The sequence below is a fragment of the Aedes albopictus genome, chromosome 3 (genome assembly GCF_035046485.1).
Source record: "Aedes albopictus strain Foshan chromosome 3, AalbF5, whole genome shotgun sequence".
Taxonomy (NCBI): domain Eukaryota; kingdom Metazoa; phylum Arthropoda; class Insecta; order Diptera; family Culicidae; genus Aedes; species Aedes albopictus.
Genome location: NC_085138.1, coordinates 359,792,441 through 359,814,617, shown reverse-complemented (window position 1 = coordinate 359,814,617; position 22,177 = coordinate 359,792,441). Strand labels below are relative to the sequence as shown.

At 40.8% G+C, this 22,177-nt stretch overlaps 1 protein-coding gene across 1 annotated transcript in view; it reads right to left on the bottom strand.

Moving 5' to 3' along the window:
• LOC109428905 (transmembrane protein 164) overlaps positions 1 to 16,020 on the bottom strand; it is a 91,150-nt gene extending 75,130 nt beyond the window's left edge. Inside the window, exon 1 of the mRNA XM_029874979.2 lies at positions 15,889 to 16,020. The gene's annotated coding sequence lies outside the window, so the exon portion shown is untranslated. The remainder of the gene's footprint in view (positions 1 to 15,888) is intronic.
• Between the last annotated feature and the right edge of the window lie 6,157 nt (positions 16,021 to 22,177).

Here is a 22,177-nt window from a genome sequence, read left to right as displayed (position 1 = left end):
AATACCCGAACGGATCTCACATTTTATTTAAAGAGTCCCTGGGGGAATTTCTAAATAAATTCCAGAAAGATTTTTTGGCAGTAATTCAGATTAAAAAAAGTCGCTGATTTTCAAAAAAAAGATCCTAATGAAACCCCGGGGAATGTTTTGGAATAAATCCTTGGAAGTTCGTTTGAGAGAATGCTTATGTCGAAAAAATGTCCTGAAAAAATAGGGTTTTCTAAAGAAACTCCGGTAGGAATTTCTGCAGAAACTCATACACAACTTTAATGCAAAACTTGTTGTGAAACTTCTGGAGGAATCCCATGTGGATTTTCTGGAAAAATTGGAAGATTTTTTGGCAATTTCGGGTAAAATCTGGTAAAAAGATTTTTCAAAGTAACCCCAACACAATTTTTTGAAGGAACTTTTGAAACATTTTCTGAAGGCATCCGTGAGAGTTTTATTAAAGGAATCTCTGAATGATTTTTTTGAAAAAATCCCTGGCGGAATTTTTAACTCAAATTCATGGATATTTAAAAAAAACGGAGGAATTTCAGAAATAAATCATGCAAAATGCTTTGAAAGAATGTTTGGTGGAATTTGTAGAATAGGAGGAATTTCCAAACAAATACCCGAAGAAAATTTCCGGAAGAATCCATGAAAGAATTTTGAGCTAAGTATTCAAACAAATCTCCGGAAGATTTTAGAAAAACTTTTTAGAAGACTTTTCTAAAGGAATCTCAGATTGCCTTTTTGTGGATTCCTGCAGTTGTTCCTTTTAGTTTCCTTCTGGAAATTTCCTCAGAGCTCTTTCCTACTAGAGCCCAAACTGAGATTCCTCCAAGAATTCATTTTATAGTATTAATCGTGAATTTCGATGTGGCGATTTTTCCAGGCGGATTTCGAGAAACAACTATTGGAAGATTCTTAGAAAGAACTCCTGGAGGGTTCTCAAACGGAACTTCAGAAGAGTTTCCATAAGGAACTGAGGGCTCCCAATGGAAACTCCGGAACGATTTTCATAAGCAACTTCTAGAGGATTTTTAGAAAGAACTCCTAAAGGGTTCCCAGAAAAAAAACCTGTTTCCAACTTTTGAATGATACTTAGTAGGAAAATCTGGGGGATCCTCAAAAGTTTCTGTAAAGAATCCAGAAGAAGCTCATGGAGAAAATCTAGATCGAATATATGGATGAATTCTTCAAAGAACTCCTGTTGGGGATATTTGAGAGTTCGACTGTTGGATCGATGTTATAGATTAGAGAATTTTACCTGAGAACCAAGGACTGATAAGCTGAATTTTGGAATCATAGAAGATACTCCTGTAGAAATTCCTGGACGAGTCCAAAAAGTGCAAGGGGCTCGGCTTTACAGTCTTTGGTGCGCAATCTCAGAAGGATTTTCTGAAAGAATTTCCAGAAAAAAAATCTGGAGGAATTTCAATATTTTTTTTTGAGACAGAAAATCGAAGGATTTTTTTTTTAAGATTTCCTGTTACTTCCAAAATTCTTCCAGGGGATTTTTCCAGCTACTTCTAGTGGGACTTATACAGGATTCTGAGAAAGAAATCTTTATAGAGATTCCTTCAAGAATTCGTATCCACATAATTATCCCACATTTTGTAACTACGGATTTCATCAAGAATTCCTCTGGAAATTGCTCCAGGAGTTTATTCCAGAAACTCCATCTGAGAATTATTCCAAGTACTTCATCTATCGATCCCTAATGGATTTCTTCTGAAGGTTTCCTCAAGATTTTCTATCGGAATTTTAGGGATTCCTACCAAAGCATAGTCAGGAATTCGTTCGAGAATTATTAGCGGCACTCAGTCCAGAAATTTGATCTGCCGATTTCTTCAGGAGGATTCCCAGAAATATGAATCTCCTGAAATATTCCCTAAGGGATTCCCAGAAGAAATCCTAGAAGGAATCCGAGAAAGAGCTACTGGAGATTTTCAGAAGGAAGTTCTAGAAAAATTCCAGAGGAACTCTTGCTTGAATCCCAGAAGAAACTCCTACTTTAATCCCAGGAAGAACTCTTTTAGGACTAAATAAATAATAATTTTATTAAGAAGCTTCTGGAGAACGAACCCCAAATGCTTGGACGATTTTCGGGCTTTCCGGTTTCGGTGTGCAAGGCAATTGATTGATTTCCAAAAGAAACTTTTTTGGTGCATGACTTCGAAATTTCTGATTTTTCCCCGTACAACTTGTACTGGTAATGGTGCAATATTTTTACTGATTTCCTTGAAAATTGTCTAATACAGCCGAAACGTTGGGAATAGCAAAACTAGCCGTTTTCATTGACCCAAGACTGAGAATGTCTGTTCCGGAATCAAACTTTTTCCAGTCGTACCCAGGTTACCAATAAGCATTTGAAGAAGCTATATTTCTGTTTCATATCTGCATTTGGCCTGCTTACTGCCGTATTATAGCAGTTTGACTGCTAAACTGCCCTTTATTAGCAATTTGAATGCTTCTTTAAATCTGACAGCAGATGCGTAGCATTTCAAATGCACGGTAAGTTTTGGTTAACAGGCATCATGACTGCTACTTTAATGCTATAAAACTGCTAAGGGAGATGATGATGCTAAAACCTCAAAACATTTCAACTTCTAATTTACGTGTCATGGCTGTAGAAGCCACTACCATTCGCATGTACTGTCATTCATAGGTAACAACGAAGATGATCAATGGGACAAACACGCTGCGGCAAATAAATTCCATTGCTGGTTTCCTATGGTCGATTTCATTATCAGCACCTGCCGAGCCCATAACATAACGAAGAAACTGCTGGTGTTAGCCTTAAATAGATCAAAATTCCAACGCACATTATCTAATCATCTATAGCTTACCCTGTAGCGCGGTGCAGCAGCATCGTCAATACACAAGGATCAAGGGATTGAATCCCAATTTGGCCGAAATCAGCAAAAAAATCAACAACAACGGCAGATTCAGCCATGCCCGAGCCGCAAAAGTTCCACGGGAGAGTGAGAAACAGTAGAAGAGAAGGGAAACCGTAAAATGGGCAGGGGAAAATATTTGTTTTTTTATTTTTGACAATTTGGGGGATAGGAGGGATAAGCATTAAATCAGCCGTATATCGGGCCAAAACCTGCATTTAATTAGCATAAATGGCGCATATACAGCAGATTAGCATTTAATGACCTGCTGTAAAGGCGCATATAGTGCCGAGTTAATGCCATTTTAACTGCTTATTGGTTACCTAGGTACTTATCCTGCACCCAAGGTTGAGACCATTCATTTGCAAAGATTTACATTCATTTGCTATTATCTCAGTTCAGAAGCATGCTATCGAAAAACAATGTATGGATGAATTCAACTTTGTAGTTTTATCTAAAAGTTTGCCGAATAACATTGGGGTCGCAAACGTATACCAAAGTCGTGAGCGAGCTGTGAAGGCAACTCTCCACGCGGTGAATGTAAATTTCATTCACGCTGTGGAAAGTTGCCTTCACAGCTCGCTCACGACTTTGGAACGCGTGTGCGAACCCCAATGTTATTCGGCAAACTTTTAGATAAAACTACAAAGTTGAATTCATCCATACATTGTTTATCGATAGCATGCTTCTGAACTGAGATAATAGCAAATGAATGTAAATCTTTGCAAATGAATGGTTGCAACCTTGTGCACAACACTTTTTAAAGTGATGTCAAATAAAAGAATCCCAAATGGAGTCGTTCCTTTGCAATCGGCCCTTCTGCTGGAAGTTTCAATTAATGTAATATGACACTGATTTTCCGTTTGGGCCTAACTGACATTTTTGTGTTCTCTTCATCGATCCTCTCTTTGTGTTATCACAGAATGTGTATTGAGTTTTCCAAAGATTTTTTGGACGAAATGCGAAGAAGACGACTACATGTTGCTATGTATAGAAACAAAAAGAATAATAATTTCGTTTGTTTTGATCAAGTTATTAGCGAAAGAGAGAGTCGACGAAGAGAAATCGATCAAGTCAGTTAGAAAAACCATTGTCGAAAAATGTACTTGCACAAGATAAAAACATTTGAAAGCCGGGGCCCATGGCGTAGTTGGTCACACGTTCGCTTCATATGCGGATGGTCATGGGTTTGATTCCCAGCCCCGGCACTTGCAATTTTTCTTCAGCTGCTCTTCCCCCGAGAGTGGCTGACACTGACCCTCTTCTGAGCCCCGAGGCTCAAACGGACCCGGATACCTGGACATCGGCGACATGCAACTCATAATGGACCCCCAATCGGACTGGAAAGGATCAACGGCTATCCATCATCCTTGTGCTCATCATTCTACCATGTATAGAGTAGAAAAGTGAAAGCAGCAGAAGGTAACTAGTTCGATAAAGTAGAACTGAATATACATCTAGGCGCTGTACGAAATGTAAGTGCAGCTGTCAATTGAAATCGCTCACGTAGTGCCCTAGTGGACAAATAGAGCTGTAAATTAGGTTAAGTGATGAAGAATAAAAAAAACATTTGAAAGAAAGTACGCTTTCTAGTTTGTTACTTTCCCCAGACCGCGTAACTTGAAGCACTACTGTAAATCCTGTGAATGGGATGGGAGAGAAACCCCAAAGCTCATGGTTTGCTGAGTGCGTTTTGAACGGTACGGTCGCGCCGCGGCACCGGCCGGTTAACGGCAATCCCCCTAGCGGTGAGCCGAAGGGGGTGATCGATGTTCGATTTATGCTCTGGTGGCACATTTGGCATTTATATTTCTGCTTCGCTTATCAGAAACCGATACGATGAATGCGCGCCGTGGTGGGTGTGTGCCTTTGTCACATATGTACGAGATTCCCGTAGGTAATCTGCCGTGGTACGCGAGACGGATGACGGTGGCGTTAACATTGTTGCTGCGGCAGGTATATGTAGGTAGGCATAGGCACTAGTACTAGTGGTGCAAGGTGGTGTGGTGCTACGTTAGTTGTATCCCAGAAGGGTTTGGGTATGAGCAGGGACGCCAAGTGACAGCTGTGAAGCTACGCTCGGGATACAGAAGCGAGTGTCACCTGATTTTTCCTATTAGACATACGCGTGTTGATTCAGTAGTAGTGTTTCTCAGTAGCTCTTTTGCTCTTCAAAAAGTTTCGCTCTTCCTTGAGGTACAACTTTTGAAACTAGAGAGAAATGTACTTGTCTCTTTGAATGGCAGGTGCAACGAAGTTGAATGAAAAACAGTGTGGTCAGATCGCAGAATGGTCAGTCAACTTTAATGTCAGAACCTGGCATGTAACATGTCCAACTATATGAATTAGGTCATTGATGGCTATTTCCACACCAGGATCTTCTAGGATCACTTTCAGACATTTTTAATGATTTCATACACGAAGAAGAAATAAAGGGTCAGCAAACAAAACTCTAGATTTTTTTCTATAAAAAAAAACAATGTCTTCTATTTTTCCTTAATTTATCTATTGCGCGCCGATTATATGGAATCAACCTAAAACTACCATCCGCCTCCTCCACCTTACATTTGCTGCCGTAAATAGTAAGATGGAGCCGCCTGGTATTCCACTACAATTCAAAGTGGGAATTGCCAGAGGTCGCAGTTTTTCAGCATCCAAAAAGTAACACTTTTTTTTTTAATTTGTAATAGGGTCTTGTACCATTTGGGCAGGTGTACCTATTTTGGGCACTTGCCGCTATAACTAAGTCAATTTCAAACCGATTGATTTGAAATTTTGTATAGAGTTTGGCACGTACAGTATCTAACTATGTACAAAAATTCAAATCAATCGGTTTGACATTGACTTAGTTATAGCGGCAAGTGCCCAAAATAGGTACACCTGCCCAAATGGTACAATACCCTACGATTCGATAAAATTGATATCACGCCGACCAAAAGTTGCCGTCTCTCAGTTAAATAAGTAGACTAACTTTCAATATGCAAGACTCCCATGAAATCATCTTAATCTTAGTTATAGGGCCACGTTTGCTTAGGGGGTGCATATTACCCCACCTTCCCCTATTTGTTTGAATGAGGGTATTTCCATCAGGATCTCTGATTAAATTTCAGGATTTGTAGAAGAAATTTCTGTTCTTCGACCGTTTGTTCAGGAGCCGGTGAGTTTGTACATAAAAAATCGGGCGATTATTTTGGCCATGTTTTGAAAGAAAAGTTTTATGATATTAAATAATGTCAACCTATTCAACTAATGTTTCATTCTTAAGTTATGTTCTTTTAAGCAAACGGCTCATATAACACATCTGGATAATTTCCACAAAATTGGTCGTAACTCAGGAACGGAGAAAACCCACATCTTGAAAATTTTACAGAATATAGCTTATCGAATTTCCATCCAAAAATATTTTTTTGAGAATTTTTCTGAACTTGCTAAATAGTTTTTTCGACTTTTCTAACCGATTTTCCTCATCTGTGGAAAATTTCGTGGAAAACAATTTTTATTATGTATTTTTTTTTCAATTGCTGAGAAATTTGCTTATGGTTTCACGAAAAAAAAATGTATCTACGATGCTGTTGAGTTATGAATTTTTCAAAAAAGGTGGTGTCTGTGGAAAATGTTTATTTTCCACTGAAGTTTTCCGGAAAACTTCAGTGGAAAATAAACATTTTCCACACTCTGATTTTTTCAATTTAGTTTTTGTTCTTATATATGTAAACGCCACCTGTGAAAAAATCTCAAGAATCAAAGAATGGTTTGCATCAAAATTGAACTCCTATAGAAATCAAAAAAAAAATTCTTCAGGGTGCTCGTAACATCGCAAGATTCTTGGAGGTTCACAAATTAGGGTTAAAAGTGCTTCCTGGAGTTTCAGGGAAACCTGTAGGGGTTGTGGGTGTAAAGTGAACAACCTAAGCATTTTGGACGTTTCCAGTGGAAATGCTGCAAAATTCATCTGCTTTTCCGACTAACATGGAAGGTTACCACAATAGTTCAAGTTTTGTTCGCAGTGGTTTATGTTCTGAACAGAGAAAAAAAAAACATGGAAGGTAATGATATACTCTAGCAATCTTTTAATCGATTGCATTAAAAAAATGTTGTTTTCTTTGATTATTTAACTAAAACGTGCATAAAAATAGCGTGAAAAAAAAAAATCGGTGAGGGTAAAATGAACAAGTCGTTAAAAGCTATACAGTGGTTTTTCGATTTTGTCACGGTTCTATTTAATCACGCTCCATTATATCACACTCGATTTTAGCACGCTATTTTTTTTCGATTATATCACGCTATGATAATCGATACAAATATTGCTAAGCACACATTCCAAACTATATAGGATACATGAATCGTCATAAGAGAGATATTTTGCACATTAGTATAGGATTATAGTGCCATTGGTGACAGGCCGGACACAGGATTTGATTATCTAGAGTCACATTCCCATGCTTTACTCTGCATCGAGTCCGGTCTGTATGCGACAATTCCACGCATTAGGTTTCCCACCACGCGTCTCCATTTAGTCTTTCTGAATAAGGTTTTGGATCACCTATTCAGAGATGGCGGGTTCGATTCCCATTCCGGTTGGGAACTTTTCTAGGCTTTCCTATGCATAGTGCCTAATTGTACTTGCCCCACAATAAACAAATTCAAACAAATGGCAGGCAAAAAAAGCCCTTCAATTAATAACTATGGTAGTACTCAAAGAACACTAAGTTGAAGAGAGGCAGTCCAAGTTCCATTGGGAATGTAGAGTCACAAAGAAGAAGTAGAAGAAGAAAAGGTGTTAGAATCTTGCTTTTGTTCCATTTTTTCGCATTTTAATTATTATTAACGAGCTTTTTAACAAGGGGCTCGTTCATGTCGGGACCCACAGTAACACTTCACTTCCGAAGGGATAACTAACATTTTGTAAATTTATCGGCTTTTAAAAGTTGATATGCTGTTCAATTAATGCCAACCAGCATATCGAACGATCAGAAATTAAAGACAGAACATGCAAACTTCGTGACAATTGTACAACAAAGCGTAACGCGGCAGCATCACAAAAATGTCAAATTTTGATTTTTCAACCAGAAATTCCCAACCTTCTGGAAACACTTTTGAAAATGTTAAGTACTCGACGATAAATTTAAGCAATTATCTTTATTTTGCTGTGAAAAGATTGGAAACATATGGAAACATCGTTCCATGAAGTTCAAAAACCATTATGTAGAAGTGCAAATAATACCTCCATTGTTTGATCTTATTTACAGAGCCATCAAAAAATAATTACATACAAGAATATTAGACTTCCATTACCGGGTTTGGTATTTTGTGCGTTTTTGTTTGATTTTTTTTTTGTGTAAGTGTATTTTGATTAATGAACGCCTTCGGAAAAAAAGATGTTTCAATTATATCACGCTCCAATATATCACGCGAAAAAAAATTTCATTCGTGATATAATCGAAAAAGTACTGTATAACAGCATATTGTTTATGTGTCAAATTTCATACGAAACTTCAGTTTTGAATGAAAATTATATTTTGTTGAAATAAAATATTTTATAATAACTTTTTACTCCAACTATCTCACGATATGTATGACGGCTGATGATTCTGGAGTTTGCAAAAAAAAAAAATATAAAATTTCGGTGAAATTTGAACTGGTTGTCCATTTACCCCTAAGGTCTGATTATGTTAAAATTATTTACAAAACTTTTTTTTACAAAACTCATTTTTTTTCGGTAAAATATATCCTTCTACGTGGTCTTTATTGGTTAAGAGTGTGAAACTTGTAATAATTTGAAATTAACTTACGAGTAGACCTTAGCAATGATAAGCCAATTTTACATCATTTCCGATTTTTCACGTGATTTTAAAGTTTTTGTCATTTTGAAGAGTAAATAAAAAGAAAATTGGGTTAAGTACGGTTCCTTTGAATTCCACTAAGAATTTGCATCCTTTGACAGATACGTATTTCGACCTCAACTGTAAGGTCGTCTTCAGTGTCTTGTACAAGACACTGAAGACGACCTTACAGTTGAGGTCGAAATACGTATCTGTCAAAGGATGCAAATTCTTAGTGGAATTCAAAGGAACCGTACTTAACCCGATTTTCTTTTTATTTACAGATATTCCCCTAACAAGCCCAGGTTAATCATCATCATTTTGAAGAGGTTTATTTAATTTTAATGTTCAAGATCAGCAACAGTATAATGATTCATGCTTAGGCATAAGCTTCAATCGTTAAAACATGTTGAAAAACAATAAAAGCCATGAAACTGTACCCTGTCCATTTTACCCCCATCACCCCTAAGGAGAAAATTTCATGAGGTTTTAGGAGTGTTGAACCTCCTGAGGGTTTTAGGACGCTGGGCGGATATGTTATTTGGCATTTTAAATCTTCCATGCCTGAAACTGTCGTACTACGCATAAATGTCCTATGTTGTATGGGAATCTCTAAGTCATAAGCATTTTCCTTGCAATATTCATCAGAAATCTCTTCACGAGTCCTGGCAAAACCTCTCATCGTACAACAGTGCTTTGATAGTCCAGGTAGAAGAGTATTTCTTTTGAAAGTATTCATACATTCCCAAATGTTTCAGTTCAATGACTTTTGGAAAATGTCTTGAAGCCGGAATTTTTCCAAGCGTTATTATAGAGTTTTTTTTCCACGTATTTCTGTGGTTTTGATGCTCAATAGAATAGAATGGGAGGAATATGATGCAGAATATTTTTTCTGGATATCCTAAGTCATTCAAACTGTTCTTGAGTTTAAATCCTAAAGTCTACAAGTGTAACGGTAACTTCGTGTTTTTATAATTTATTATACTAACTGGAGCTCACAGAATACTATCAGAGACTATGACCTAGCTTCAGGATGTTCTGATATTCAGAATCGTACACACTGGACAGCAATCTGGGCAACATGCAGCATGGAGTCTACAGCTGTAATAATATCTTTTTTGCTTTTTTGAGTTTCGAACCGTAATGATTATATTTATTTCATTTACTAAGCGTCAATAACAATTATGTTAGGCACGGTATAGGCTGGGTATGCTGCGTAATTCAGATCCCATTGTGATCCACTAGCCCTTGCCCAGCAACTCCTATCCCTACCTCCTCGTGGTACCGGCCGGAAACTATGAGTAACCTTAGGGAAGATCGGGTAACCAACCCCTGTGAGAACTTTGGTCGTAGGCTGACAGGGAATGGGGGGGTCTGCTTCCTCAAACCTGAGCGTCTGTTCTCCAGGAGGAGCGGCTCACAACAGCGTCTAATCCCCATGTTAGGGGCGGCTGATCTACGTCCGAGTGCCAGGGAAGGACTCTAAGCTCAACTGTGCACTATGGTCCTCCGGAAAGTAGGGGGTTGGTGTCAGGCCCTACGAGCCAGCCGTAAAAAAACCATTGTAACGGAAAATCACCAACAGAATAATACGAACCAGGCCAACGGCACCGACCCCAGCAAACAAAAAGGACTTGCGATTGGAAACTCGGTACGTGGAACTGCCGATCTCTCAACTTTATTGGGAGAACCCGCATACTCGCCGATCTACTGAAGGACCGCGGGTTCGGCATCGTAGCGCTGCAGGAGGTGTGTTGGACAGGACCCATGGTGCGAACGTTTAGAGGTAATCATACCATCTACCAGAGCTGCGGCCACACACGCGAGCTGGGAACAGCTTTCATCGTGATGGGTGATATGCAGAGGCGCGTGATCGGTTGGTGGCCGATCGACGAAAGAATGTCAAGGGCCGATTATTCAACTTCAGCATAATAAACGTGCACAGCCCACACTCCGGAAGCACTGATGATGACAAGGACGCATTTTACACGCAACTCGAACGCGAGTACGACCGCTGCCCAAGCCACGACGTCAAGACCATCAAAGGAAGATTAAAACGCTCAGGCAGTCCAGGAGGAGGAATTCAGACCGACGATTGGAAAGTTCAGCGCCCACCAGTAGACGAACGAAAACGGCCTACGACTCATTGATTTCGTCGCCTCCCAAAACAAGGCCATACGTAGCACCGTTTTCCAACACAGCTTCCCTTATCGTTACACCTGGAGATCACCACAGCAGACGGAATCTCAAATCGACCACGTTCTGATTGACGGACGGTACTTCTCCGACATTATCAACGTCGGGACCAACATCGACTCTGACTACTATATGGTGATGGTCAAACTGCGCCCAAAACTCTTCGTCATCAACAATGTACGGTACCGGCGACCGCCACGGTACAACCTAGAGCAGTGGTCACCAAACTGCGGCCCGCGGGCCGCATGCGGCCCTCGACCAGGTTTTGTGCGGCCCGCGAACTGATTTTGAAATGTATTAGAATGTGGCCCATTCATAATTTCCATAATGAAAATTAAATGATGAAAATAGAATGAATTTTGACTAATTTTTCCAATATCATGGAGAGTTTTTCAAAAAAAGTACGATTTTTTGAAAGGTTTACACACTGTAAAAGGCTATTTTTTCGAATTTTGTTTCGAAAATATTCGAAACTGTTGTTAAGAACGATGTGTTTCGCTGAAATAATGAGTTTAGGCTAATTTTCACAGATCCTATGCCATGGATTTTAGACTTGTGGCAGAACTCGTTATAAGTAATTTGCTTAATTGCAAAAAATAAAATTAAAATAATTTCCGTTTTGTTTCTATCAACTAAAACATTTCTTGTATATACTACTTCATATTCAGCACTTCTACCAGGAAACTATTCCAAATTCTTTTCAAAGATTTTTGCCTACAGTTTCTTTTAAAGCAAGTGTTGCCCAAACTTTCGGAATTTCGCTAAAAACTGCAGTTATTAGACCAGATACTCTTCATTCCCCAAGCAATAGTTTAGGGAATTCCTCTTTAAACATCTATTCCAAATCGGCTACAAATCATGTCTGCAAGTTTTTCTTCATCGGCTTCCTAAGAAATTACGCAAGAAAAACTTAAAAAAAAAGATCATCAAGGTTTTCCAAAACAATATATCCAGGTAGTTATTCGGAATTTATTCAGAGAACCCTGAAATCCCTACAAATTATTCTGAAATTTCTCAAAATCCACGAGAAGTCTCAGAAAACATAACAGTTCCACAACCTCCAGGTTGTTTAGTTCTTTGCTTCCGTTCAATATTTTCAAAACAAAAAAAATATTCGTGAATTTTAACTAATGCTAATTCTTCACACTTTTCAAGAAATCAAACAAATGTATTTTGTGTTGAATCTTGAAAATTGTTGAAAATAAACTCTTGAATGACTTGCGGCCCGCAGTCTCTTTTCAAAATTCAATTTTGGCCCGCTGAGACAGTTAGGCTGAGGATCACTGACCTAGAGCGACTGAAACAACCGGATGTCGCCGCAGCATACGCGCAGAATCTTGAGGCCGCGCTGCCAGACGAGGGCGAGCTCGATGAGGCCCCTCTAGAGGACTGCTGGAGTACAGGGAAAGCAGTCATCAACGACGCAGCCACGAGCACCATCGGGTATGTGGAACGGAATCGACGGAACGAATGGTTCGACGAAGAGTGCAGAACGGTTTTGGAGGAGAAGCATGCAGAAAGGGCGGTAATGCTGCAGCAAGGGACTCGACACAACGTGGAACGTTACAAACAGAAGCGGAAACAGCAGACCCGCTTCTTTCGGGAGAAAAAGTGCCGCCTGAAAGAAGCGGAGTGCGAAGAAATGGAACTGCTGTGCCGTTCCAAGAAACATGGAAGTTCTATCAGAAGCTCAACGCATCCCACAACGTGCCGCGAGCCGAAATCTGCAGGGATAATGACGGAGGCCTCTTGACGGACGGACTTGAGGTGATCGAAAAGTGGAAGCAGCACTTCGATCAGCACCTGAATGGCGTGGGCAAGGTAGGCACGAGAGACCACGGTAATGGAGGAAATGACAATGCCAGAGCAGCGGAGGACAAAAATGAACCAACTCCCACGCTGAGGGATGTTAAGGATGCCATTCACCAGCTCAAAACCAACAAAGCAGCTGGTAAGGATGGTATCGCAGCTGAACTCGTCAAAATGGGCCAAGAAAAGTTGGCCTTCTGTCTGCATCGGCTGATAGTCAGGATATTGGGAACCGAACAGCTACCGGAGGAGTGGAAGGATGGGGTAATTTGCCCCATTCACAAGGAAGGCGACCATTTGGAATGTGAGATCTTCAGGGCGATCACTATTTTGAATGCTGCCTACAAAGCGCTATCCCAGACCATCTTCCGTCATCTGTCACCTAAAACGAATGAGCTCGTGGGAAGTTATCAAGCCGGCTTCATCGACGGGCGGTCGACAACGGACCAGATCTTCACTGTACGGCAAATCATCCAGAAATGCCGTGAATACCAGGTCCCAACGCATCACCTGTTCATCGACTTCAAAGCGGCGTATGACAGTATCGACCGCGCAGAGCTATGGAGAATCATGGACGAAAACGGCTTTCCTGAGAAGCTCACTAGTTTGATTCAAGCAATTTGTGTGCTTTGTAGACGACATGGACATTATCACCAGAACATTTGGAACGGTGGCAGAGCTGTACACCCGCCTGAAACGTGAAGCAGCAATGGTCGGACTGGTGGTGAATGCCTCAGAAACAAAGAACATGCTGGTAGGCGGAACCGAACACGACCGGATCCGTTTGGGTAGCATGTAATGTTACGATAGACGGGGACACTTTCGAGGTGGTAGAGAAATTCGTCTACCTCGGATTCTTACTGACCTCGCACCAAATGTACCATGTACAAAACGCTAATATGACCGGTGGTCCTCTACGGACATGAGACATGGACCTTACTCGAGGAGGACCTGCAAGTACTCGGAGTTTTCGAGCGACGCGTGCTAAGGACGATCTTTGACGGTGTGCACAAGAACGGTGTGTGGCGGAGAAGGATGAACCCCGAGCTCGCTGAACTTTACGGTGAACCCAGCATCCAGAAGGTAGCCAAAGCCGGAAGGATACGGTGGGCAGGGCATGTTACAAGAATGCCGGACAACAACCCTGCAAAGCTGGTGTTTGCTACTGATCCGGTTGGCACAAGAAGACGTGGAGCGAAGAGAGCATGATCGGCGGACCAGGCGGAGAGTGGCCTGGCGAGCATTGGGCACGATCGAGGATGGAGAGCGTTAGCCACACGCCGAGTATTGTGGCGTACTATTGTTGATTCTGTCTTGTCTTTAATGTGATGTTGAACAAAAAAAATGTAATGTAACAATTATATTACAACTGAATCAACAAATCTTCACCACGATTTGTGGCTACAGTCCTTATCTTCGTTAAAGTTATTCTTGTAGACTTGAAGGAATTCATTATAGGACAGTTTTGACGACCCTGAAAGTCCCAATGGTTTATATTAACATCAAGTAGACTTTAGATTGGTCCGATTGAAATGGTTAAATATGCAACGCCACTCAGTATAGTAGATATGGTTACTCTTACGTGTGTAGACCTGAAGTTTTTAACTCTAAGGTAGTTTGGCTGACCTAGAATATCTCTATAGTGTCTATAAATGACATTATAGATTTAAAGAGCTTCATGGATCCCAGTAGAATATGTAATGCCAAGTGTAATGCTATTATTATGGCGAATACACTTAAAGTTATTCTTGTAGATATGAAGGACTTTACCACAGGATAGTTTGGAACACCTAGAAGATCCCAGAATATAGAACAAAATGAATGCATACAGGGGATAGACCAAATGATCGGGACAGGTAAAATTTTCACTTTTCAAAAAATGTTCAACTACCTGTAGCTTTTCGAAAAGTGCATCAAATATTCTCAAATGTTTACTATAAGTTCATCGACTATAGTTGTGTATCAGTGCTCCAAATTTGGAAAAGTTACAGCTAGTTGAACATTTTTTGAAAAGTGAAAATTTTGCCTGTCCCGATCATTTTGATGAACGTAAACCATATCCAAATTCGGCTTTAAAACATTTGGTATGTCAATTGGTTCGTTTCACCAAACTTTATGGTATTCAGGATGTTTAAGGTTGTCAGTGAAGTCTCAAATACAAATATTCCCATTTTTCCCTAATAGAGGACTCGATTTGCAACAACAGTGCCGAAGACAGTATTCTGTTTTATTCAATATGTGAATTCATACAGCCGTTCCTATGTTAGGGGTGACACCGGATTCAAAGGGTTAAAATGCAACCTTAAAGTTTTCTTGAATCAGGCCTTCACTGGTCCCCCTTCAGAATAAAAATCACAGCTACACCAAATGGTCCTATCATTAGGTCTGAAACAATGTTGGCATGATAAATAAAACATAGCATATTAACTATTTTATGCAAAACTATTGCATTGCCATAAGCTGTACGTATTTAAAAAACACCATTTTATGCATTGTTGCCGCTCTATGTGCATCTAACAAATACCACCAAATATCAACCCTTTGATTTAATGCAAAAACACCGCAAATTGTACCGACTGTTTACAACCTGCATCGTCAAGCCGTGGACACGTGTGTCACGAGGTGCCAATCTTTTGTTATGATTTTCACGATGATTACATTCTCAAAGCAGTCTCCAAGAAAACGGTCCCTGACTCTCTTCTGGTTCTTTTCTTCTCCGAGCGGTAGGCACGGAAAATTCTGCCTCGTCCACCGCCGAGAGAGCCTGCTTCACCCAAGGACGTCAACCAACAACGGACGGTTTGGGGCCAAGTAGTGCCCTACAATGATGCACACCACCGACGACACCACTAGTACTAGTACTATGATAGCGAATCTGCAGCTGGTAAGAAATAATATCAGCAATAGCAGCCACCAGTAACAATACGTAACACCCCATCGGATCGAATATTGACTTTTGTTCGCAGGATTTTCGTTTCACTAGCAGTCCCTGGCTTGGCACTGGAGGCTTTCGAGGATTTTCATCGAGTTTCACCACTCGTTTCACAACCATTCGCCGAGATTTTCACGCCCCCAAATTACACTAGTAAAACCACAACCGACGAACCGCTTTTCCGACAAAAACTTCCAGACAAATAGCAAATAGCAGAGTCGAGCTGGATTAGAATTTTCCTTGTCACCTTTGGTCTGCCCCCGTGTGCACGCCGTTCGCCGTTGCGGCAGGTCCTTCGGCTTTCTCGCTACTCGCGCCTGGTTCCCGTGGAAAACTGAGACGGCCGTCGGTGGAAAAATCGAACGAGACCGACCGACAACCATCGTCACCACCGTACCGTTTGTGCTCAGCTCATACACATGCAAGCGTGGAAAACTTTGGGAGAGAATTTTCCCGACACGTTCGTTGGGTATGCTCTTTCTCTCATCGTTGGTTCGAGTGTTCTTTTCAATGGAGATACACTGTAATCTGGTGCACGTGAGCAGTCTCACCTTATTTTGGTAGGAAAATCCTAATTAGATAGAATTGAGATAATGTTCAAGATTTTCAATGACTAGATAAATGTTTCCATTTTCTTCTAAAGTATAAATCATGAACTTCAATTCTAACTATTGTTTCAATAAGTCGGCATCACTGCATCAGGATGTCCTCGAAAAAACCGGCAAGTGTGTCCGGAATTGTAAGTTGCCTTTTGGTAGATGTGTACAAGAGAATTCCTCTGATTGTGTGGGTGGGTTGTAATACAACAATGTTCTTTTTTGGGGTGGTGGGTGGTACGAGAGACTCTCTCACTGGCGAATGGGATGGCGAAGCGAGAGCGCACAAGCCTAATTGTTTACGTGTGGGAACAATTGATTTTTCCTGCTCCACGCTTTTTTGCCTTGACTTTGGGGAGCAATCATTTGTAGTCACCTGAGCGAGGTTCGGATGGATTGATTGCTACAGTTAGGAACGCACTTAATGTGAGAGTGGATGTCGGTTGGGTTGGGGTGGGTGGTTGGAGTAGGAAGAACAAGAACGCTCAATTGACGTGGTTTTGGGGAACGCATTTAAGACATTAGCACTCTCTTCCGGTAAGCGTGTTCCGGAAAGTTGCTGGTGGGTTGGCTTGGCAGTGGACAGTGGAAAAGTGCTTTTGGGTTGTGCATGATCAGTTACGACTATAGACTAAACGGAGCTGGGTAACTAGACCGAAGCGCAATACGCCGAAATGTTGCGCTGTTTAGTTAGGCCTATTTTTAAAAGAATGGAAAATCTCTGATAGTAGCTAGTAGTGTGAACACCTAGAGTCATAGTTTTAGTATGCTCCAGATGCGAGGTATGTCACAGTCACTGGTGGTCAAAAAATCTTCAGGAGTTCGAAAAAATATTAAGACGGGAATTAGAATTTCAACCAAGGATGCATAAGGGTTTACGGGCATTTCAGGGACCTTTCTGGCATTTCATGGGTGTTGGAGATCATACGTGAGAGACTAGATCTCCAAGGGTTAAAACTAGACACGTAGAACACAACTTATTGTAACAAACACCTAGCTATACTATTTACTTACCCAACTATATTGTACTGCACATTCACACACATTTTGTATCTGACCAAAGCTGAAACACACAATAAATTTAGTATGAAATCAACTTTCGCGTAGTGCACACGTTTATTTGTCGCGGCGGTGAAAGAACCTCCCCTACATCGTCGGTACGGTCTCATCCACGTGCGGTGATCGATCCATTTTTCAGTGCGTCGTCCTAAACCTCGTTTATCACCCACCCTCGCTTAAAGTGCTTATTTTCGTTTTACGGCTGCCTACGTTTGAAGATCGCCAATCGTGGCGAATTTAGTGCGCGGTAAGTGATCGCGCCACCAATGGGGTTCCAGAGGGATTTCAGAGGAGTTCAGAGGATTGTAAGAGGTGCAAGGGAGTTGCAGGAGAGTTTCATAGGAGTTTAGGGGATATCGTGAGAGTTTTTGTGGGATTATGCAGGTTCCTGAAGAGTTATACGTGGTTCCAAGAGAGTTTCCAAGTGGAATGTAAGGGGGTTTCAGGAGCGTTTGTAAGGGTTTTAGGAGTGCATCAAGGGTATGTATTTCAGGTATTTTCAGAAGCGTTCCTTAGGATTCCATGGGATTTCGGGGACGTTTTGAGAGATATCATTAGGATTCAGAAGTGTTTCACGATAATTTCAAGACGGATTTGAGAGGAGGAGCAGCAGTGTTTATGAAACTCTAGTATAACCCCCCCTAAAACTGGAAACCCATCTGTACTCGAAGCCATTTAAGAGCCTCAAGGCAACCCCTGGGAACCCCTTAAAACTACCTAGAACCCCCCTTCAGAATACCCCAGAAAACTCACTGAATCCCCTCTGAAAACCCTCATGAACCACTCCCTCCCTCTGAAAGCTTCCTGAAAACTCTGGAAGTTCCCTTGAAACCTTTTTAGCCCTCTGAAACACCTTGAATCGCTCCTGAAACCCTCTGAAACTATCCCGAACATTTCTGAAGCTCTCTGGAATTTCGCCAAAATTGACTTTCAGTCCTGGGCACCCACAGTGCACAGTGGTTCCATTTGTTCAGGGAAGCGGTCATAAATCATTTTCTTCGTTTTTTGAAGGGCAGAAGTGACCAGAAATAGCATGTTATGACTAAAAAAGGATATTCCAGTTCATTTTCATGATCATCACTTGAAAAATATGAACTTTGAACATTTTTATTTATGATAAATGAAAATATCATTAAAAAACCTTTATTTTGCACAGAAATTAGTAATCAAATATTTTTAATTATTATGAAGAGTGGGTCGAATTCTGAGGAATTTCTGCTAAGTATCGCACGTTAAAACATGTATAGCACGACTGTATCATAATAGATTCTTGTGAATAGAATCAGTATTAGCATTATAATTGTGATTTTATTAGTAGGTTCTACTGCAATAAAATAAATACAAGAAACTGAATATTTTTTCAAAAATAAGGTAGTTTGCATTGTCGAAACACAGAAAAAATCATCACATATCGAATTAGTATGTATAACTACAAATGCCCAAAAGAGATAATTCTGAAACAAGAGTAACAATAGTGCAATTACAGAATCAATTACTTCTGAAATTATTTCAAACAAATATTCAGGATTAATTCACAAAACGTACGTAAAAGGAAATTTTTCAACCATACAAATATTGCTTCACACAGTTATATGTCATATAATTCATGGGCCTGCGTTTTGCACAATAAAAAAGATTCAAGTATCTGTCCAGTCGTATTTGTTTCTTATAATTGCATTGCAACTGCTATCCAGTAATATAGTACATGGAATTTTAATCATGTATTGCTCTAACCCAATAAAAATATATACAAATACCCCTCGTCATTGCAATTTAATCAGCGCCTGCTATTTTAAAAGAAATCAATTTGTACACTAAGATTTAACGTTAATGAATTTATCAAATATTCCGATTTGGGAAGGGAATATGAGGAGTAAATACGCTCTTTTAGTAAATATTACTAAAAGAGTGTATTAACTCCTTCTTCTTCCAGCACTACAGTATTAGGTACTGAATGGATTTTGAGGAAATTTTTCAAATGTTGGCAGCAAATGCAAAACTTCTTATAAAATTCGACAATTACAGAGGTAAGTTTTGACGAAGCCAAATAAGAATGGTTGTTATGCAACTATTGAGATATGAATACCTCAATACCTCCAGAAGTGTATTTTTTTTTCATAATTAAAAAAAACATTTTCAAAGATTGTTTTCAAATAAAATATCCCTCAATTATTGTAAAAAGCTTTAAAATATCTCCTGTAAAAATTTCAGTCATTTTGGTACGCATTTCAGACAATTACAGAAAAACTAGTATATATATAATTTTGTAGTTATTTTAATACATATTTTTTATAAAAATAACGGGTAACTTCCAATACATCCTGCAAGCTTGTATGCAGATATTTGCAGCTACAACCTTCGCAGATTGATTCTCCTACTCAAATCTGATCATTTGCTGGCGGACGATTGATTAAATGTGGTTAAGAACATGTTTGAAATGTTACATGAATTTTTATTATGTATATATTCTATTGGTAAAATTATGTGCCTATTACTCATATCCCCATCGGTCCAAAAACATCCAGATCCGGTTTTATGCGCTTCGAATTGCGAGATAAACATCTATTCTGATTCTCTGCGTTGAAAACCAATTGAAAATCTACTTGCTTTTGTTATACGAAGACGCGGAGTACAACTCAAAAGTCATGTGATTTTTCGACAAATTTAAAGAATGTAAAATTGCATAACAGTACCCACGCTCTCATGCAAAATATGCAACAGAAACCTACATAAAAATGGATTTTCTGCATTCTTGGGAACATTATTTATTTATAAAAATTATACAAACTCATAAATTAGACAATCAATTTTTCGATTTTTGGCCTATGGCGGTACCACTGTGCAGTGGTGCAGAGGGCCGAATTCCTGGGCGATAGCCTAGCCATCCATCCCCTTGACCTGTGGCCAGGTCAAATTTCTGTCGACTTGCTTGATTTCGTTGTTGAGGCTGTGCCACCATGAGCCTCTGGGTTTGCCTCTGCTGCGATGTCCTGCTGGGTTCCAGACTAACGCTTGTTTGCAGATTTCGTTTCCGCCCCTGCGTAGAGTGTGGCCGAACCACCTCCACTTTCATTTCATTTTCGGTTTCTGTAACGTTTTTTTGGGTTTCGGAAACAGTAGGTTGTTGGCCTAAGGTCTGCCACCTTAGGTATAGCTTCCGGTGGAGGAGCATTTCATTCTGGATGCCAGAACAGACGCTGTTTGAGCCGCACCTTCATGGTGAACAGACGCTTGAGACGTACCTTCTCAATCTAGCTGAAGTCAGAAGGGCAACAGTGCTAAGGCTGCACTACCAGCTAAGCACACAACTGTAAGCTGGCGGTCTTTGTCATCGCTTGACCCGTGGAAGCATGTGGTAGGAACTTGTGAGGACCAGAGCTATGTTGGACGCTCTCCTTTTCGACTCACCGTTTTGCAGCTCAACTGTCGCTCCCGAATTTCTGTCGCTATCGGCTTTTGATGATATCGACGATAGAGCTCCACGTAGGAGATTCAATTGTGAGGCCACCATACACGAATTATATACCGCAGGCATCTATTGATGAAGACCTACAGCCGTTGAGTGTTCTCCACTGATACACACCAGGTTTCACTGGCGTATAGCAGCGCAGATTTCACGTTCGAGTTGAAAATTCGGATTTTGGTGCGTCGACTAATCTGGTTGTTTTGCAACCTCGCCTTCTTAATCCGTGCACCTATGTCGATCTTGGTGCCGCCATCGGCCGCCATTTGGCTACCAAGATATTGGGAGCTTTCAACATTCTCCACTGATTGCCCAGATATCGTAAAGCTAGAAGGGTTGACCGTGTTTTCATCCAACGATTTGGTCTTGTTGACGTTGATGGTAAGACCTGCCGCCGACGAGCGATTGGCAATGATAATCGAGCTTGCTATGCATATCAGAGCGCCGTTGAGCTAGGAGAGCCCCTGTTCTATTTCATGCTACGAACGGCTGTTTCTATCTCCTGCACTGATGGAGCTTCGGCGTTGAAACGGGTAATGCGTCAAACTCTTGGCAGATCATGCTGGGGTGTTGATGGCGTGACCGACACTTGAAAAAGGTTTCCAAAGTGCTCGAACCAGCGTTTCAACTGGTCAGCTGGGTCGGTCAGTAACTGTCCAGCTCCAGACGTGTCTTTCACGGGCATCGTAGCATTCATCTTAGTCCCACTAAAGCGACGTGAAACATCGTAGAGGAGACGGATGTCGGCGGTGTTTGCCGCTTTCTCGCCTTAGTCGGCTAGGGAGTCCGCCTACGCTCTTTTGTCCTATGTGCAGGGTTTCACTTTCTTACGTAGAGCCGAATAGCGCTGACGGGCTACGGCTTTTTTCTCCTCGTGTTTGGCGCTGTACATACAGGGGATGGCCAAAATGTTTGGGATAGGCAACTTTTTTTCTCTCACGAAAAAGTTCAACAAGCTATAACTTTTCATAGAGCGCATCAGAAAATCTCAAATTTTGACTGTTTGTCAACCTATTGTGTGTGCATCATTGGTACAAATTTGGGCTCGATTGATTAATATTTCGCAAAGTTAGAAGTTCATACACAATTTTCGAAATTTGTGTGGAGCGTAGACTTTGGCCAGATACCCAGTCCCCCCCCTAAGAGTCTACGTAGTTTCGCTCCTCTGTCTTCCTCCAAGTATCGTCTGTGATCCACTGCTACGGGTGCGTAGCTCACCCAAACTGTTCTCGCCGGTGACGATGAAGGAGTTCTTGATGGCACTCCATTGATCCTCTACGCTTCCACCTCCTGGAGTATTCGCAGCACGGTTCTCTAGCTCCTCGACGAAGAACTTTTTCACCGCAGCGTCTTCCGGTCGGCGTGTGTTGAACTGGCGCCCGATTTTATCCTCCTGTCGATGGATCCTAGCAATGCAG